The sequence below is a fragment of the Rhyacophila brunnea genome, unplaced genomic scaffold (genome assembly GCF_057557595.1).
Source record: "Rhyacophila brunnea isolate RB1 unplaced genomic scaffold, BYU_Rbru_1.0 scaffold_11, whole genome shotgun sequence".
Classification (NCBI taxonomy): Eukaryota; Metazoa; Arthropoda; class Insecta; order Trichoptera; family Rhyacophilidae; genus Rhyacophila; species Rhyacophila brunnea.
The window spans coordinates 12,324,835-12,345,106 of record NW_028232763.1 but is presented as its reverse complement, the minus strand read 5'-3'; the positions used below and the strand labels follow the sequence as shown (position 1 = coordinate 12,345,106).

Sequence of the window (20,272 nt, the reverse complement as noted above, 5' to 3'; positions counted from 1 at the left end):
AATATTGTATTGATGATAGCATGCAGTATTAATATGAAATTGTCATTAAATCAGTAACTAGATACCAACTAGGGATTACCCCAATCCGGGATTCCGGGATTAGCTTTAATATAATTTTTATATCAAACGACGTATTTTTGTGTCTAATGATGTAAAGAAAACTGGAGCTGGTATGTAAATAATTCAGTCAACGATATACGATAATTATTATGATTTAACTCATTACACATTGCTTTTCTAGTTAGTTCTGGAAAATATTAAAATATAGTATTTTTCTGGTGATTTAAAATATTTTATACATATAAATTTCCTTTTATCATACATAATATTAGGGTTTACTTCATTTCTTCTACTGTGTTCTGTCAATAATTGGTGGAAATGCATTGTTTTATTAATCTAATTTAATAAAAAAAATTTTAAAGTACTTTTTCCACTTTTAATAAACAAATCTGGACCGGTTTCGTCTGCCTCAGAGGGAAATTTTCAACTAAATAATCTATACGAAACAGGCATTTATCAGAATAAATTGTTGTATAAAGATTATTTAGTTGCAAATGTCCCGCTGAGGCAGACGAAACCTGTCCAGATTTATTTATTAAAAGTGGATATAGTATAAATAATGTTTGTGGCTGAGTATTATAAAAAACCTGTGTTTTATTAAATTAAATTAATATTAATAATAGGGATTCAAAGATTGCCATAAAAAGGGTAATTAATTTTTATTTAGGTAATGCAGTGGCCCAACAATCTAGGGTAGGTCCTAGCCTCCTACAAGAACTTCTTCCATTTCCCCTTCTGGGCCAGTTTCCTCCAGGTGTCTCCATCAATTAACAAGTTCCAGTTTGTCACAAGTCACAAGTGCTATTTTTATAATCAACAAACAATGATTTTTTCCCCCATTTCAAAGTTTTATATTAATTAGTCGACTAGGGATCATTTTTTGCTCTACTTTCATACGTTTAGACTCAATCTCTATGGAAAAGGGTATTTTTTTTTATTATTATTGATATCTTTAAGATCATCTGCATTTTTCGAGATTAAAACATCAAAAAATAATTGCGTAAATAACTTATATACTTTTTATACAGTAAATAATATACGTTTAGTATGTGTGCGGATTTTTTCATTATCATAAGAACGTAGGTACCTACACCATTTTTCCCCCACAATTTCATATGTTCTAAAATGGCTTTTCAAACTCAGCTTCAGATTGGAATTGAAATCATTAATTCCCAAATCCCGGAATTAAAATTTCTGTCCAGAATTTAAACCCCTACATACCCCTGAGTCCCTAGATAATTGGTCATTATAGAATGCCGTGCAGGTAATTGTTTCGTAATAACAAAATCACATAGTTTCAGGAAAGGTATTAATGATTTTTCCACCCATTATTAATTCAAAATTTACACGCACGTCTCAATCTATTATTTGATCAGTGTGTTGTGATTGTTTTATTGTTTACAGCTGTGTTCAAATGAATATTAAAATAATAATTACTTGAAGAAAAATAAGATCTTGAAAGAAATTTTGAAAGGACAGTAAATTATATTCAGTAAGTAGGTTTGGAAAATTGGCGAAAAATATTTAAATTCGTATTCATAAGAACACTCCAGAAATATAATAACTCTCAGAGCTCACTCACTGTAACAATATTATGTTTTCCAAAATATTTATTTAGATATTATATTTCTCAGATTTTATATCTATATTCGATACATATTTACAAAAAAAAGGTGTAATTAATATATATTAATACATATTATATGTAAATTAATAAACTAATATTTATAAAACTATTGATATACTAACTAGGTTTTCCCAAGTAGGTATATCAAATATCTCCTCCAGTTCCCTGGATAACTCAAAAGTACTTAAAACAGCGATTAAATTACCTTTTTGGATTTATATACATATTAGCTGTCTCAGGTACTCAGTTGAACGGCATTCACCTGGTCTATCAGTCAAGCGACGACCGATCAATCTTCAAATGAGAGATTCCATATGGTCCAAATGTCTCGGAACCAAGGGTACAGACAATATAATTAGACGATAGTCGTATTTTTAGCTTTGTTAGACAAAAGATAATTAATATAGTTATTTAAAGTTTAAAGATATTTTTTAAAATATTTTTTTATTTGAATAAAAACACATACGTTTTATATGACATTATAAAGCACACACGAAATATTTAATATTTTTATAAAGATACATTCAAAGAAGTAAAAAAATTAAAGTAATTATGTCTATACCTAATTAAGTAATTCATGTGGTGAAATTAATTGAAAAGAAGTACATAAACATATCATATATGGCAAAAAGCAAATCAATAATATAGCCAAAACTGAAAGAGTATACGGCCGAAACAAATTCCATGGATACTATTGTTGGAATAGCTGTGCCGGCTGGGCTGGTTGAGCTGGCTGGACCGGTTGTCCACCTGCTGCCTGTGCCTGGCTCCTGAGAACAGTGCGATCGGTATACGTGATCGTCACCGGTTGCACTCGCATGTTCGGAGTCAGGAACTGAGCCAATGTTGTTACTCCAGCTCTTGCAACCCTATCGAATGGATATCCCATTGATCGACGATCAGGATACAGGCGATCCCTTATTCCGCAGAAGCTATCAGCGTCATTACACATACCGTTCATGTCTTGGTCAATACGATCATCTGCAAAGTTGGAAACCATGACAAACATGTCAAATAATAAACCTTGTTCAGTTCCCTTTGGTATCAGCATGTGCTGAGGCCAGCCGCATCCGCAGAAATTGAATTGCTCCAATTGTGCTCCACCAGCTGGACGATTTGCATCCAAATTACGGAATGTTCTTTCGTAAGGGATTGTTACTGAAGACTCATCAGATCGACGGACGATAACGTTTTGTCCTTGGCGAAGTAATACTCTGAACCTATCCAGCTCAATCATCATCTGTCTCTGCTCATCGAATGGCATGGCAGTACCTCTCTCGTCATTTCTTGGAGCCATGAAGATCCTTAAAGTTCCAGGAACTTGGTTACCACTCTGGTTGTTAACTTGAATGCGATAGGTGAATGGAGTGTGTTGCAAGTGCGTGAATCTTACAAATACTGAACCACGTGGAGCAAAGTCAAGTCCACGGGATAAATCAGTATCACTTTGCTGCCAGAATGTCTGCAAACGATTAGGTTGACCATCTTGGACGTCCACTTGAAGTCCAGTAACGGTAATTCCGGGGTAATTCAGTCTGTTGACGGTATAACGTGGAAGTCTTCCTTTGTGAAGTTGGAATAGATCGTCGACGAATGCGTGCCAACGGTAAAAGATTGGATCTCTCATATCTGTGGCTGGGTCTCCCATTACCGAAAATCCTTCCAAAAATCTGCCGTCAGGATCATGGCAGTAAGCAATGCACATATGACCCATATTGTGCAAGTCTCCATAAAATTCCCTGTTCGGTGTGAGAATTGAGGATTCCATCATGTTGCCCAGAATATCAATCCCACCTTGTTCTGTCAGTTGAATTTGTTGGCCTTGAGCATCTAAAATGAAACCTTGTTCGATTGCTCCGCGCAGTCGATCTCTCCATACTTCCAATGTAGCAAGGTCTACACGTAACTGGTCAGTTGTCCTGTTAATATCACTCAAAGTTGCGTTGACGGATCTAGGCGGCCAACTGCGACTTGCCACTTGTGAGTTAAGTTTAGGGAAATATGCTTCAGAAATTGGCTCTCTCACGTTGTTGAATCTAACAACACGACTAAGGCGATTACTAAAGCGTTCTGCGTTATACCTGGCGACGATTTGCTGATGCATGTAATAGAAGAGTTCTCCACGTCTATCCTTTGCCACTAAAGTGCGATCAGTAGCATTAAATGGATATACCAAATGCCAATGCCAGTGGTGGAGATTGATGCCAATATCTTCTCTGAAGTAAGCCACACGATGCTCAGGATCCAAGTCAGTAGCAGTATAATCTCTATCGATGACAATAGGATTGCGGCTTCCATCTGGAACTACTCTCAGCTCTTCTCGTACTCTACAGAACGCTCCACCATCCAAGAACTTCTCAGGAAACGATTCCATGAAATTTGGAATGGCAAATCCTCTTGTATCTTGCCTATGAAGCATCGCTACCGACAGGGCGTAGTTGAACATAAATGGATTAACTCGGTCACGGCAAAACACAGCAGCTGATTGAAAGTCATCCAAAGAAGTCATCTCCATGAAAACGTCAATAAGTCTGGCAGCCATTACGCGATGTCTCGGAATGAACAGGGAGAAGTTCTCATGTCGCCCCAGCCCCAGAGCGATGTCGATGTTTGGCGTCGTAATCCTTTTAACGGCCAGCTTTTGAGTTGCGTCATCGCCGAATCGGTTCGAAAGTGCAGTTCCAAGGGGCTTGTATTTATCAGTTAGATAATCTTCAGGAACCTCAAACACAGTCGCGTTCGCTCCCTTTTCCATGAAGACAGGCTCCGATGGGCGATCGAACAAAAGGCTGATGGTTGCCTGGCTTGCCATTTTGATTGATTATTTTGTAAACTGCCAAACAAGAAATTTTTGGTAAGTGAATCTCTGATGGAACAGACGATGTATGAGTACATTTATATTTTTGTACGACGTATTTAAAGGGACGCTTGATATGTAGAGATGTGTGCAGTTGCACATTATATTAAGGACATCGTAGTAGATAAACTTATAAAAAATAAACAAAAAAATGAGGAAATTTAAAAGTCATTCATAGATTTATCTACATTATCTTTGCGGTTGTTTCCTGGAATCCTTAGATTTAACTTTACTGACAATTTTTTGACATATACGAAATGGAACGTTTTTTTAATCATATTTATACAGAGGCGTCTATATAAATAAACTTACTTAGTTAAGTAAAATTGTTTTAATTTTTTTGACCATGTCAAAACTATATTCGATATATTTAAAAAAAAAATTATAGGTATTAAATAGGTATTTATAAACTTTCATTTTCTTTAAAATTATTCTAAAATAACACTGATATATCAGAAAAACTCTATAAACCACATACATTTAAACTATAACCATAAAATAAGATGATGCTCAACGAAGGAATGTTTTATATCGTTTTTTTATTATTGCTTTTAGTTAGGTACATATTAATTATACAGTAAAATTTTAATTAATAAAAAATTCTATTAAATTACATGCAGAACCAGGCATACAGAACCATTATAAGTGGTAGGCAGCTAAATAGTGTTGTGATTTTTGTAATAGTATTTATGGTTGCATTCGAATGAGTGTGTAATAAAAAATCCAATATACCAAAAAATGACACGTCATATTGAGTGTAACGCGATTTTACAATTTTGATCTAATTTAAGGTTTAAAAAGAAAAAAATGTTAATATAATTTTTTTATTAGAAAAAAATACAATTGATAATATTATAAACTGGATTACGTAAATATTATAATATAAAATAAATCAACGTATTTTTTAAAGATTTTCTATAGATGAAAGTTTTACATAATATAATTACGAATATCATGAATAACTCAAGCACATGTTAAAATAATCACGTAAAGTATTAAAAAAATATTTAAATTCTAATGTATTTAAGTTTTGAACTATTTTCTTTGAGTCATTTTTGCGACCTGGGTTTCGCCTTTCGGCATCTTCAGACACTAATGGTAAATACACACTGTCTAACACACTCAAATAGAATGGTACAAAACTTAAATCCATCAGAATTAAAATTCAAATTCCATCAAGTCGATAGTATTAATAGTACAATATATTTTGTTAGAATGTCGAATTGAGTGGAAACGCGAAACACTGTAAAATATAAATCATGCATAATAGAGACAAAAATAAAATAAGCAGCAACAAAAAAGCATATTTTGTAATATTATTTTAAAAGTAAATGTAATAGAATTATTTATGTAATATAAAAAAAACAAATGAAAATAATATAGTTAGTCGCTGGAAGGATTATCGCTGAAAAATAACCAAAGGTATTATTGTCCGAGTGTTTAAAAATATCTCGCACTGAAGCAGATTGTGAGACTATGGGATTATGTCTACCAATGAGTTATTGTTGCCGTCGGGCCTGGCCAGGTCGGGGTTGGACAGGTCGGGCTGGTTGGGGTGGCTGAGTCGGTTGTCCACCAGCAACTGGTTCCTGACGCCTAAGAACGGTGCGATCAGTATACGTGATCGTCACTGGTTGCACACGCATATTCGGAGTCAGGAACTGAGCTAAACTTGTTACTCCAGCTCTTGCAACCCTATCGAATGGATATCCCATTGATCGACGATCAGGATACAGGCGATCTCTTATTCCGCAGAAACTATCAGCGTCATTACACATACCGCTCATGTCTTGGTCAATACGATCATCTGCAAAGTTGGAAACCATGACAAACATGTCAAATAATAAGCCTTGTTCCGTTCCCTTTGGTATCAGCATATGCTGAGGCCAGCCACATCCGCAGAAGTTGAATTGCTCCAATTGTGCTCCACCAGTTGGACGGTTTGCATCCAAGTTACGGAATGTTCTTTCGTAAGGGATTGTTACTGAAGACTCATCAGATCGACGGACGATTAGGTTCTGTCCTTGGCTAAGATTAACTCTGAATCTATCCAGCTCAATCATCATCTGCCTTTGCTCATCGAATGGCATGGCAATACCTCTCTCGTCATTTCTTGGAGCCATGAAGATCCTTACAGTTCCAGGAACTTGGTTACCACTCTGGTTGTTAACTTGAATACGGTATGAGAATGGAGTGTGTTGCAAGTGCGTGAATCTTACAAATACTGAACCTCGTGGAGCAAAGTCAAGTCCACGAGATAAGTCGGTATCACCTTGCTGCCAGAATGTCTGAAGACGATTAGGTTGACCATCTTGGACGTCCACTTGAAGTCCAGTAACGGTAATTCCGGGGTAATTTAGTCTGTTGACGGTATAACGTGGAAGTCTACCTTTGTGAAGTTGGAATAGATCGTCGATGAACGCATGCCAACGGTAAAAGATTGGATCTCTCATAGCTGTAGCTGAATCTCCCATGACGGAAAATCCTTCCAAAAATCTGCCATCGGGGTCATGGCAATACGCAATACACAGATGTCCCATATTGTGCAAGTCTCCATAAAATTCCCTGTTCGGTGTGAGAATTGAGGATTCCATCATGTTGCCCAAAATATCAATTCCACCTTGTTCTGTCAGTTGAACTTGTTGGCCTTGAGCATTCAAAATGAATCCTTGTTCGATTGCTCCACGGAATCGATCTCTCCATACTTCCAATGTAGCAAGATCTTGACGTAGCTGATCAGCTGTTCTGTTCACATCACTCAACGTAGCGTTGGCAAATCTTGGAGGCCAGTTGCGACTTGCCACCTGCGAGTTGAGCTTAGGGAAATATCCCTCAGGAATAGGTGCCCTTACGTTATTGAATCTAACGACACGACTTAGGCGATTACTAAAGCGTTCTGCGTTATACCTGGCGACGAGTTGTTGATGCATATAATAGAAGAGTTCACCACGTCTATCCTTTGCCACTAAAGTGCGATCAGTAGCATTAAATGGATATACCAAATGCCAATGCCAATGGTGGAGGTTGATGCCAATATCTTCTCTGAAGTAAGCCACACGATGCTCAGGATCCAAGTCAGTAGCAGTATAATCTCTATCGATGACAATAGGATTACGGCTTCCATCTGGAACTACTCTCAGTTCTTCTCGTAACCTTGAGAATGCCCCACCATCCATGAACTTCTCAGGAAACGATTCCATGAAATTTGGAATGGCAAATCCTCTTGTATCTTGCCTATGAAGCATCGCTACCGACAGGGCGTAGTTGAACATAAATGGATTAACTCGGTCACGGCAAAACACAGCAGCTGATTGAAAGTCATCCAAGGAAGTCATCCCCATTAAAACATCGATAAGTCTGGCAGCCATTAAGCGATGTCTTGGAAGAAATAAGGAGAAGTTCTCATGTCTCCCCAGCCCCAGAGCGATGTCGATGTTTGGCGTTGAAATCCTTTTAACGGCCAGCTTTTGAGTTGCGTCATCGCCGAATCGGTTCGCAAGTGCAGTTCCAAGGGGCTTGTATTTATCAGTTAGATAATCTTCAGGAACCTCAAATACAGTCGCGTTCGCGCCCTTTTCCATGAAGACAGGCTCCGACGGGCGATCGAACAAAAGGCTGATGGTTGCTTGGGTTGCCATCTTGCTTGCTTATTTCGACAACTTTCACGAAATATATTTAATTCTTAAAGTCTTATGGTACAGATGATGAATGTGTCTTTCGGTATTTTGTAAGATGTATTTAAAGTGATGTTTTGTGCGTGGTGATGCGTGCAGTTGCATATTATTGCGAAATTATATTTTTATTTACTTATGTGTAAAAATCAACAAACTAAACGAAAATTTAAGATGTTTTTATTTACCGCTACTGTCTTTGTGGTTCCACAGCCCTTGGGTTTTTACTTTGTTTTCTATTTTGTACAAGATTCAAATGAGAATATTCTCCAAATTCTATTATCACAGAGGCGTCCTGACAAGCAATTAATTAATACTATTAAATAGGCTTAATTTAAATTGTTAGATTTTTTATCGGTTATACTTGGTTCAAGTTGGTACAGCAGCACTGCGTCCATCCATGTCGTGATTCTTTAAATGTATGATCTAGAATCTAGATTCAGGGAATAATGGATAGCGAAATATTTTCATCAAAAAGTCCATTAAAGTAACCTCTGGGTGGCTCAATGGTCTGCATGAAAGCGATAATGCTAATAATATTTACCCTATTTTTGTTCTTGTTTATTTGTAACAGGTTGAGTGCACCAATATTTAATGCTTTTGAAAGTTCGACAATAATATAAATGAGCTTACATAGTTAGTTCTAAAAAAGCTCTCGACTGTATACATATGTTTTTAGATGGGAATACAGATCGGACAAAAATAATCTGGAATTGAGAGCTAAAAAAATTCTCGATTTTCGTTGTAGACCGATATTCAAGGATACATTTTAACAGTTCGGAAAGAACAGAATCTATAAAAATGCCAATATACTATCCAGTATTTTCAACAAGGAAATGTCTCTATCAAGAATTATTTTTTAGTATCGCTTAATCAAAAATTATAATGTTTAAATATTGTTAAAAGCGGTATATTTTACTGTTTTGATGACAGTGGCCGTGATCGGTTGTCAGTCGACTCACAAAACAGGTGAGTGCCACTCAAGTAAGTACTTGAGACAGGAAATAAACATAAAAATCCAATGAGTTCATGCCGTTATTTTGGGTCCGGTACTCTTAATGTATCCAGGGAGAGAGGGAAATATTTTATATTTTAGGGACTACTGTGCATTATTGTGTATAATATGTTAATTCTCTAACTTATCTATACTAATGAACATTGAAATAATTAATTTAAAAAAATATAAAATAAATAATCTTATTTAGTAATTTATTTACACTATATTTTTATAATACCCACTTATTAAAAAGTCTACGCCTCTGTACTACTGTATGGTACAGGAAGTTTGTCTAAGATACCGAAGATAGTTGACCATAATATTTATTATTATTAATATATATCTTGAAATTTACTCATGTACATAATGAAGAGCTTTTTACATTATCTACTAATTTTTAAAAACATTTTTTAAATGCGTACTTACATATTAATATCTAATAGTTACAAGCTTGATTGACAATGATTTTTGATTAGACTCAATACAAAATATTAATTATTAAGTAGCTGGAAATTAATAATATCCAAGTTGAGTGTTAATAACATCCAGCATTTGTATTAATTAAAACGTAATATACAATATTATAAATTCTACTTAACTATAGTCGATATTCTATAAATTAGGTCTGACTCTAAAACGACAAAGTATTTCTATATTAAAAATAAAAATATTTTTATTAATGTTTCGAGGGGTAGGTAGGTACCAACATGTTAGACAAAACATTCAAATTAGATATTTATCTTTGCAATAAGAATATTACGAATAAAATGCTTATATTTAACCACGTTTTTATTAGCTCGTATTCTTGTTTGTCCGGTAGAGATTTTTTCTTGTGTGTCCAGTATAACTTTTTTCGGTACTGTTCGGTTATGAGGAATTCAGCGGAAAACACATTTTGAAAATAGCCGATATACTTGATTATTTGTTAGGTTGACCTAACCAAACCTAACCTAACCTAAACTAACCCAAACTAACAAATAATCCAGTATATCGGCTATTTTCAAAATGTGTTTTCCGCTGTATTCCTCATAACCGAACAGTAGGTACCATTTTTTCTTGTTTATCCAAGATTTGTATTGGACGATTGAAGATTTTTAACTAACTTCCCGACTAGCTAGACCTTTGAAACTTTTAGAATATATCAGAACACGACGACAATGCATTATTTTAATACTTTTAGCCATTTTTAAGCAGAATTGAATTAATTTTCAGTTAATTCTGTTTTGTATGGAAAGTTATTATTCTTTTAGTTGCTAAGGGGGTCCTAGCAACTAAATTATTAATATATGCGTGCGTTACTATAAAAATCAATATGAAATGTCAAAAGGACATTTTAGTATTCTCTATTTATTCAGTATTTCTATCAAGTACAATAATTTTTTTATTAATACATAGATTTGTCAAGTTTATATGATTCAACAGAAAATTTTAAAACGTGGTATATAAAAAGTTCTTTTTATCTTGTAATTATTTTAATACAAAGTAGAATGATGTCAAATTCTTGTGGCAGTGCAGGCGACTCATTTAGGTGTTGGTATCATTACTTTCAAGTGGGTTCCAAAGTGATTTCGTCGTGGCCGCAATACCAGAATAATATGTCCTTCCCTTTCCTATCTATTATTTTTGAGTGAGTGCACATTGGTATTTTTTATGCATTTTTTACTAATGTATCCATTGCATTCCTTTACTCATCAAACATACAATATGATATCTAATTCACTTCTTAAAGCTCACGTCTTATAATAGGGTGTATAAGTGATATTGTTGTATAGTTGAGACAGCAAACAAATAAGATAATTAATTTGCCTTGACATGTATAATAAATGTTATTAAAATCTCAGGGACTCTTTCTTATTGACAAAATTAAATTTATTTAGGTAGGCATTTAGACATGTTAATTAACTTTTCATTAGATCGACGAATTGATTAAGTTCCAATAAGAGTGAAAGGAGCTCGATTAGACTTCTAACCGTGGAATTACCCCGTCCAATAATATTCAAACCAGAAATCTTGCACACTCATAACCCTACTTCAAATTCATATATCTACGTGTGAAGTTATCCTTGGAACATTAACACCATACATTTGAAAAGCGCCTCTCGTGCAGTACGCCACGATATACGACTGAAAGGATATGGATATATGATGCGTGATGATGAGAAAAAAATTGGTTGATGATGATGAATATTTAAAAAAAATGTTGTCCGACTCATACCTATAGGAAAATCATTATCTTGAACCGTTTAGGGGTAACCACAGATTTTTTTCACAAATTGGTAGGTACCTTTTTAACGTACCTACTAAAAACAATAATTGGTGCAGCTGTTGTAAACATTGAACCTTGTTTATTACTGATTGGACAGCGATATTCTCAAAGTGCACTCAGATTGAACAGGTATCACCAGAGATGGATAATCTATATATGTGTTATGTGTATAAAAAATAATGTTTGTTTGTTTGTCTGTCTGTCTGTCACGTATGCGTTCCTATACCATTCATCCGATTGCGATCAAACTAAAATTAGTTGTTGTGTACACCCACGAACCTTTCTGAATTAGAAAAACCATCTTCTTCTTCTCCAATCTATCTTATTTTATTCGTATGCGTTCTTATACCATTTATCCGATTGCGATGAAACTTTCGTCAGTTGTTGTGCGTACACCCGCGAAGGTTTCTGAATCAGTACAACCATCTTCTTCTTCTTCTATTCGTCTGCGTTCTTATACGATTCATCCGATTGCATGGAAACTTTGGTGAGTTGTTGTGCGCACGCTCGCGAAGGTTTCTAAATTAGTACAACTATCTTCTTCTTCTTCTTCTTCTATTCGTATGCGTTCCTATACCATTCATCCGATTGCGATGAAACTTTCGTCAGTTGATTTGCGCACACCCCCGAAAATTTTTGAATTAGTACAACTATCTTCTTTTTCTCCTATTCGTATGCCGCGTATGCGTTCCTACACCAAATTTGGAAAACCAATCCAGGACAGCGCCTGTGTGGCTTCGCTCTCACGCGTTGGAAAACCTTCTGATTTATTCGTGTACGCACCAGATGGAACAACAAAAAATATTGTGTATCCAAAAGCACTTCAATAAACAAAATTAAAACACAAACACTATCTTTCTTTGAGTGGTGTTGCAACACATGCCGGGTACTCGCTGGTATATTTTAGATATCAACTGTGTTTAGGCTAAAGGGATTAACTCTCATATTTTTAGAATAATGCTTTTATTTTATATGTTTTATGACATTGTTCGAATGTTAAAGCTAGACTGGAGCGCTTTTAGCTGCCAGGCTGGTGCCTTCGGAAATTACCTGCCATCTTGCCTAAAGTATTCAACAAATGTGTATAGATATCGAGAAACGTAAGTGCGAACCCCACAGAAGGTAGAAGATCGATGGTGCGACCACTCAACTAAAATACAATGCTATACAATACTACAGAGCCCGGGGTGGAAGAGGCGCATGGGCGACTCAGTTCTCAGCTACTATAAGTTCTGTTGAACGGCGAGCACCCCTCACCCCAATTGCCTATGTTTATCTTTGTTATTGGTTCAAACATTATGAAATCTTTGACAATCGATTATTCACAACTTCGCTATAAAAAACGGTGGGTGTATCCTTTTTTGCGACATAAGCCACTGTAAATTCGACGCCTCGTTTCACCGCGTCCTTTGGGATTTCTGCTTTATAAATAGTAGTTAAGCATGGCATGAAAAGGTGTATGCTGGGCATAGTGAAAAGACTACAAAAAAGCCATTAACAAAATGTAAATAAAATAAAATAAAATTGTCAGAAACTGTTAGCTACCTACGTATTCATAATATGCAGTGAATAAATTATAATATGAAGTTTAGATAGTATGTAAAATGCTTTCGTGCAAGTGTTGATTGCATTGAATGCATAATGAAATGCATTCATTTTTAATAAAGGTAATATGAATCGATTAAAGGTATAATGTTCGGAGTAATGATATTCAGCCGGCTCGAGCGAACCAGTTATTAGAACAATAATATATTGAAATTCTAATGGATTTAAGTTTTGTATTATTCTAATTGCGTCGTTTTTTGCGACCCAGGTTTCGCCTTTCGGCATCTTCAGGCACTGTGTACAGTGTACACTCAACTAAAGGCAAATACACACTGACGACGAATACAATAATTAACTCTAACTTATATAACAAATCAATACAATTAAGTTGGTCTGGTTGGTTGGCTATCTATTACCTAAGTCAAGGATCACAATAAAAAAATATAAGGAACACACGAATTATGAATAGTTGAAGAGTTTGTAAAAAAACCACTACCTTATCAGTTATCACTAATAATACACTCGATAAGGGTATATAAATCATCAAAACCTAATAATATATCATTAGTAATTATAAACAATACAAATACTACACACAAGAGGTGTAAAATCGTCCTTTCTGGGAACAATGGTAACGTACCTATTGGTACTTAATGGAGTTATGAAATATAACTAATGAAATATATCTATGATATGCAGTGGGCGAAGGGTGGAGGTAAGCTGTTATGATCCGCCATAAATAGTGCACACTAACCTTTGACAGTCATACGTAATTGTTTTCATTTAAATAAGACTACAATCTACAGATGGTGTTGGTTAGTTTTTAAAATACAATTAAACCCTGCGAAAACCAAGTCATAATAAATAATAGTCAAAAAATACTCGTCTATCTATAAAGTATCTATAAGTATGCACTTAAATCACACATAACTTTGAATATTTTATAGATAGAGTAATATTTTTTATCTTTTATGGTTTGGCTTAGGCAGGGCTTAATGAATTTAAAAAAATATGTGTAATATGTATTCTAAATACAACAAAATCAGATAGGTATTAATGAAAAGGTGTGCACAATTTTGTCGTATCACCCAAAATATACCAAAACGATTGTGGTTTGGTTTAGGCAGGGTTTAATTGATTTCTAAAAACAAACCAATCAAATCTGTAAATTATAGTCTTAACTCAATAAAAACAAATACGTATGACTAACAAAGTTTAATGTGCACTATTTATGGCGAATCTTAACAGCCTACCTCCACCCTTCGCTACTGATTGATATGATTCTTTAAAAGTTATTAGTTAAACAATTAATATTAAATAATATTCTTACATGATACTTACCTACTTTTTTTACATACTTTTATAATATATTTTAAATATAACCAATCCACAAATAAAATAAGAATGTAAGATCTACTGTTTACTCGGGTTTAATTATATTTCGATCCGGTTGTTGACAAATTAGAGTCACATCACTGATTATCAGTAAAGTTAACGTAAAACATGTACCTACCCACCTAAATACTACCATAGTGCAAGTTGATGGCCATTTAGATTATTTACACGCGTGGTGGAAACATATTTTTCATATAGTGTTTAATATCAGAGGAATATAAATTCTATATATTGATAGAAAAGATTATATATATTGTTTGGAGTGTATACCATGTTAATACTTGTTATTATAATATTGTCCTTCGATTAAAAATACTTAAAACTACTAAAGCAGAACTGGATCGGCGATATCCAGCGCATGGATTTCGAAAATAGTAATTTTTAGAAACCTTGAAAAGAGGAAGCCAACCGGAAGTCCAAGGACGCCTTGGGAAGATGTTGTGAGAAGTGAAGCTGCTGCAGATCGTCAATGACAAGAGAATGTGCATACAGAATCGACTGGATGATGGTTGAGTTAAAAGCCGTGGTGTAATTAAAATAATAAGAATCAGAAAATGGCGTTGACCGTATTGTTAAAAGTGAATCTCGAAGGATTTTACTTTACGTAGTACGCGTGTTACTAGTTGAGCATAGCTGCGTTAAGCTGCAACACAATTGATAGTGTTTTGTTGTTATTTATCGCATGATATCTTCGCGAGAACAACAACGTTTGGCATAAGTGTTTATCTTTGAAATTTCCTGTAAAAATTTAACCTCAGCTGTTAATTTTACTAAAACGGATGTTTATATTTTTGTGCATACTATCTTACCTACCAATAATATTATATTGTAATAACATCCCTGTAAACAAGATAATCTCATTCGTTAGAGATAGTGAAAACAATATTTAGAAAAAAATACTACTACCCACTCTTGACATTGTGATAGTCTAAAGAAATTAAAAGCATAAAATTAATAAATTAACCCCCATCCATAAATAAATAATTATTCATTAAATTGTCGTTAAAGCTTTTTTTAATAATCATAGATAATTGAACTTGCTAATTAGAAAGATTTTTTCTATTGGTTATGTTTTCAAAAGTATGTATTTTCAATAATTAGAATGTTGCATTCATAAATCTTGTGAATTATTCGTTGAATAAAAAAAGTAATTAATTAAAAATTATTAGCAAGTTCAAGTAAGCTACAACAGTAAAATATCTTAGGAGTGATCCGTGACGTCGGGTAGTAATTAAAGTAATACCTACTTTGATTTAAAAATACAAAAACCAATAACCAATCGCAACTCAATTTGGAAAGCACTTCAGAGAGTATTATAAGAGCCAATAGGTCGTAATTAGTATGGCAGCTTTAGCATAGTGGTCTATGTGCGGGGCGCGATACCCGAGAGATGCAGGTTCGATTTCTTACTTTTTTCAAAAAGATTTTTTTTTATTGGTTATAATATTATATTTTCTCAGAAGTGTTTTCAAAATTATGTATGTTCAATAATTAGAATGTTGCATTCATAAATCTTGTGAATTATTCGTGGAATAAAAAAGTAACTAGGTACTTACAGTAATTACTCAATTGAATACGTGTATTAAATAAGGCTCTAAGTACCAAAAAGTAGTATTGCCTGTAGTTACAAAATACCGAGTCATTGCAGTAAAATTTCATGAAGCAGACCTTTTGAAAAATGTAGTTTTACAGTGTGAAGCAATCACGGCAGCTTCTATAATTTTAGGTATTAAAAACTCGCAAGTGTCAACACACCATCGTCAGCTATTTTATATTGAATGCCGTTGACCACTGTAGTGCTACTTACACCATTATAAATAAAACACGCCAACGGACTTACAACGTCGACAGGTTTAATTATTTTGCTGTATTTTTTTGACTTGCTTGAGGCACTTAGACTATAGTTGAAGTTATTGGCGTTGGTGTGTAGAACATTTTTCTATAAAAATGTCAGTTTTTATTATTTTGGTACTTAGCGCCTTAATTAATACACGTATTCAATTATTGTTGTGTGCAGCAGCGAAGTAAATAATAATAATAGAGTACATCCTCTCATTCTGACATAACTTACGTATCATGAGCATGGCCCCCACATTCTGAAGCGGGCCCCCAGGCTAGGATCTTTGACGGGCCCCCCTACCTATCGCTAAAGATAACGGTAGTGTGACGCTCTACAGTAGCGTTTTCCAAATGGTGTACGCGGTAAAATTAATGTTTTGTTATACATTTCAATATATTCACTTGAATTACTTATGGAGTTCTCGGGTATTGATACACAATTAAAAATTGTATTGTTCAACCCCATAAATTTTAATATTTACATTATTTAAGGAAAATAGCGCCGCAGGCTACTTTTTTTACTATTAAAGCAAATTTATGATGTGTGTTTATCTCACTTATCTGGTCGACTCGCCTCGCCGGGCCCCTCCTGAGACTGGGCCCTACAGGCTAGAGCCCTGTCAGCCCCCCCTTGTGGGGGCCGTGATCATGAATGTTTTTTGCCTGAATTATTAGGAATATTTTTTATCATAGATCGTATAATAATAAAATATCGAAGTATATTTTTCTAAAGTTTTAAGCTGATTGAGTTGTCGGAAAACATCAGATTTAACACCATACGCCAGATGCGATTTTTTCAATAAAAATAGTAAATTAACAACGCTGCTATTATTATTATCTGGACCCATGTGTCGAATGTGTAAAGTGTATTTTTTTAAGTTATGCCTTGAATAAAATTATCATTTGTCGTCATCCCTAAATTAACGAAAATAGTATTTTTAAAATCCGCATTTTTCATTCGCGACAGGAATTTATATTATGTTATATATTAATAATGCACATGTACCTAATGTTTTTGATTGCAGAAACCTAATGGAAATGAATTTCAGTGTCATAATACAAAATAACTGAAAATGTAATATGAAATTTATTAAAGTCTCATTGATAATTATAACATTTGCATATATTTTACAACCGTGCGATTTTTTTAATCACTTTGAATCCTTTCATAACCCATCTGGGACATATCACGTTAAGAAATATTTACTCAGCCTTTTGAATCGGTGGGATAGTTTCAACATTATTTTGTTCGTAAAATGCAATGATAAGTGTTTCACGCAATCGCAGGAGAGGATCGTGTATCTAATAACAACATTATTGAACAACAAATGTCCGTTTTACGTGTCAACTATAGTGAATGGGAAGAGCTTCATTCAGACGTCAAAATACAGCGTAAATATAATTCTAATACAAGAAGATGATATTCAGAATGAAAAATTTTACGATATATCGTCTACTTTAGGTTCATTAGCCGTAATTATTGCTATAAACAATGACTGTAATGATAATGAAGAATTTCACAAAAATTACGATGAATATTATGAAAATATGTTTAACAAACATAACGTGATATTTTTTCGTTATTGTCAAAACAAAAAAAGTGGAATTTTTAAACACTATGTCAAATATAATCCGTTTATGGAACACAACGGAACGTATGGAAAACTTGAAATTTTTCCATTATTTAATAACAATATTGATACAATTGCATTGAGAGATGTTTTTAATTTCAAAGGCGCTCTTTTTAAAATAGGAATATTAGACCAAAGATGGTTACCGTTGATAGAAAAATATAATAAAATTGAACGGTATTTTGGTATTGGAAAAACTATGGCTGACATATTGGAAGAAATTACAAATTTTACTGCCAATTATAACTATATTTCTACAAAAGAGACGCATAAAAATAATAATATAATTGATAAAGATATTGACATTTCATTTATGTTATATAATACAACAGATTATAATACTGTGAACACAGAAAGTTCAAATATTGATATAACAATGCCCATGTATAAAAACAATATATGCCTAATACAATTAATTTCAAAAATAGAACCATTTTATTTGAAATGGTTTGAAAGTTTCAAAGTATGGCTGTGTTTAATTTCCATGACAGTTTTAGCCATGATTTTGATTAAAATTTTTCATGACATGGAAAACGAATTTAATTTATCTGATGACGGTGTTCGCATGTCATGGAATCGTGTTATTAATACGATCTTGAGAATATTTACAGGACAATTTCTCCGATTGTTTTCACTGAGTAATACACAGAAATGGTTGATTGGTAGCTTATTAATCTGGAGTCTGGTGATTATAAGTTCATTTCAGGTAAGAAAAATAATATATAAAATATTTAGAGGTCGTCCATAAATGACGTCACACGGATTTTTGATCCTGACACGGTAAATGTGCCGCAGATTGATGTCATCAGATTTTATAACTATCTTTTTAGACCAAATCTAACCTACCCCAACCTAATATTACCTAATATCATCTTAGTTTCATCAAAATTAGTATCATCAAAATGTATGAAAATTTCAAATTTTATATTAACAATTATTGAATAGAAAAGCCTATGCGCCAACAGAAAAAGGTATTTATTATAATTGTCTACATGGAATAAACTGTTTTCGTGAAAAACATAATATAAAAGCTCATGACACGGCATCTGCGGCACAATCACCCCTGACACTTTTGTCAACAATGTGATTTTTTTAACGAAAAAATTAAAAATTGCAAACATATAACGAGACAATACCTCAGATATATTTCTAGTGGGTATAATACCCACTAGAAAAAATCATATTTTAAAAAAATACTTGAGTTTCAAGATGTTCAATGTATGGAATGTTACATTCTCAAAATCTTGTGAATTATTCATTGAATAAAATAAATAGTTTATTAAAATACTATTATTTTCCAAACATATTTTATCAAATTAGTTTCCTACTGAGGTGACCAGTGAAATTTAACACACTTCACAAAAAGGGTGACCCTCTTAGATGACAATAACTGAGGCATTACGCTGCTCAGGGTTCCGTAAAAGATTTTGGCAAACATCTTATTGATGAGAATAAATGACCAGAAATGGCCGAAGAAGAAAATTTTGACATATACATACATAGGAATAATATATATCTACTTATATACCTGAAGTTATTAATGGTTATTTAATTTTTAGGGAACATTAGTGGCATTATACACAACGAGATCATCTAATAAAAATACAAAATCATCAATGATGTTCTATGAAGGAACGGATAAAGAATTTGTCAGCTGTAAATCAACATTTTTAGAGCTTGGTGGTTTTAAGAGCAATTTTTCGGAAGAGGATTGTGCAAAATATGGAGTGAATTTACTAAACTTGGATTCTTTTGATAAGAGATATTCGATTTTCAACGAAATAAAATTCAACAGAAACAGGTTGGTATTAAAATAAATTATCTTTATTGGCAAAACATAATTTTTGAACACATTAGAAACACACACGTATAAAAATAATTACAAGATAAAAAAAACTTTTTATATACTTACAACGTTTTTAAATTTTCTGTTGAATCATATAAACTTGACTTGACTAGCTTAAACGATCAAAAAAAATTGTACTTGATAGAAATACTGAATAAACATAGAATACCTACTGAAATGTCATATTGATTTCCATAGTAACGCACGTATATATTAATAATTTAGTTGCTAGGACCCCAGACCCCTAGCAACCAATAATAGTGTTTTACTTTTTACGGATTTCTTCCGAAATAACTTTTCATACAAAATAGAACTAACTGAAAATGAATTCATTTCTACTTAAAGATGGCTAAAAGTATTAAAAGAATGCATTGACGTCGTGTTCTGATATACATATTATAAAAGTTTCAAAAAATATCTAGCTAGTCGGGAAGTTAGTTAAAAATCGATTGCAAGATTTGTAATGAATAAACAAGCACCGGACAAACAAGAATACGACCTAATGAAAACGTTGTAATAATAAAAATGTCTCGCTATC

The 20,272-nt window shown here is 33.6% G+C and overlaps 2 pseudogenes; both read right to left on the bottom strand.

The window, feature by feature from the left end:
• Positions 1–2,378: 2,378 nt before the first annotated feature.
• On the bottom strand, positions 2,379–4,499 carry LOC147078364 (phenoloxidase 2 pseudogene; annotated as a pseudogene).
• A 1,544-nt stretch (positions 4,500–6,043) lies between these two features.
• On the bottom strand, positions 6,044–8,182 carry LOC147078363 (phenoloxidase 2 pseudogene; annotated as a pseudogene).
• Between the last annotated feature and the right edge of the window lie 12,090 nt (positions 8,183–20,272).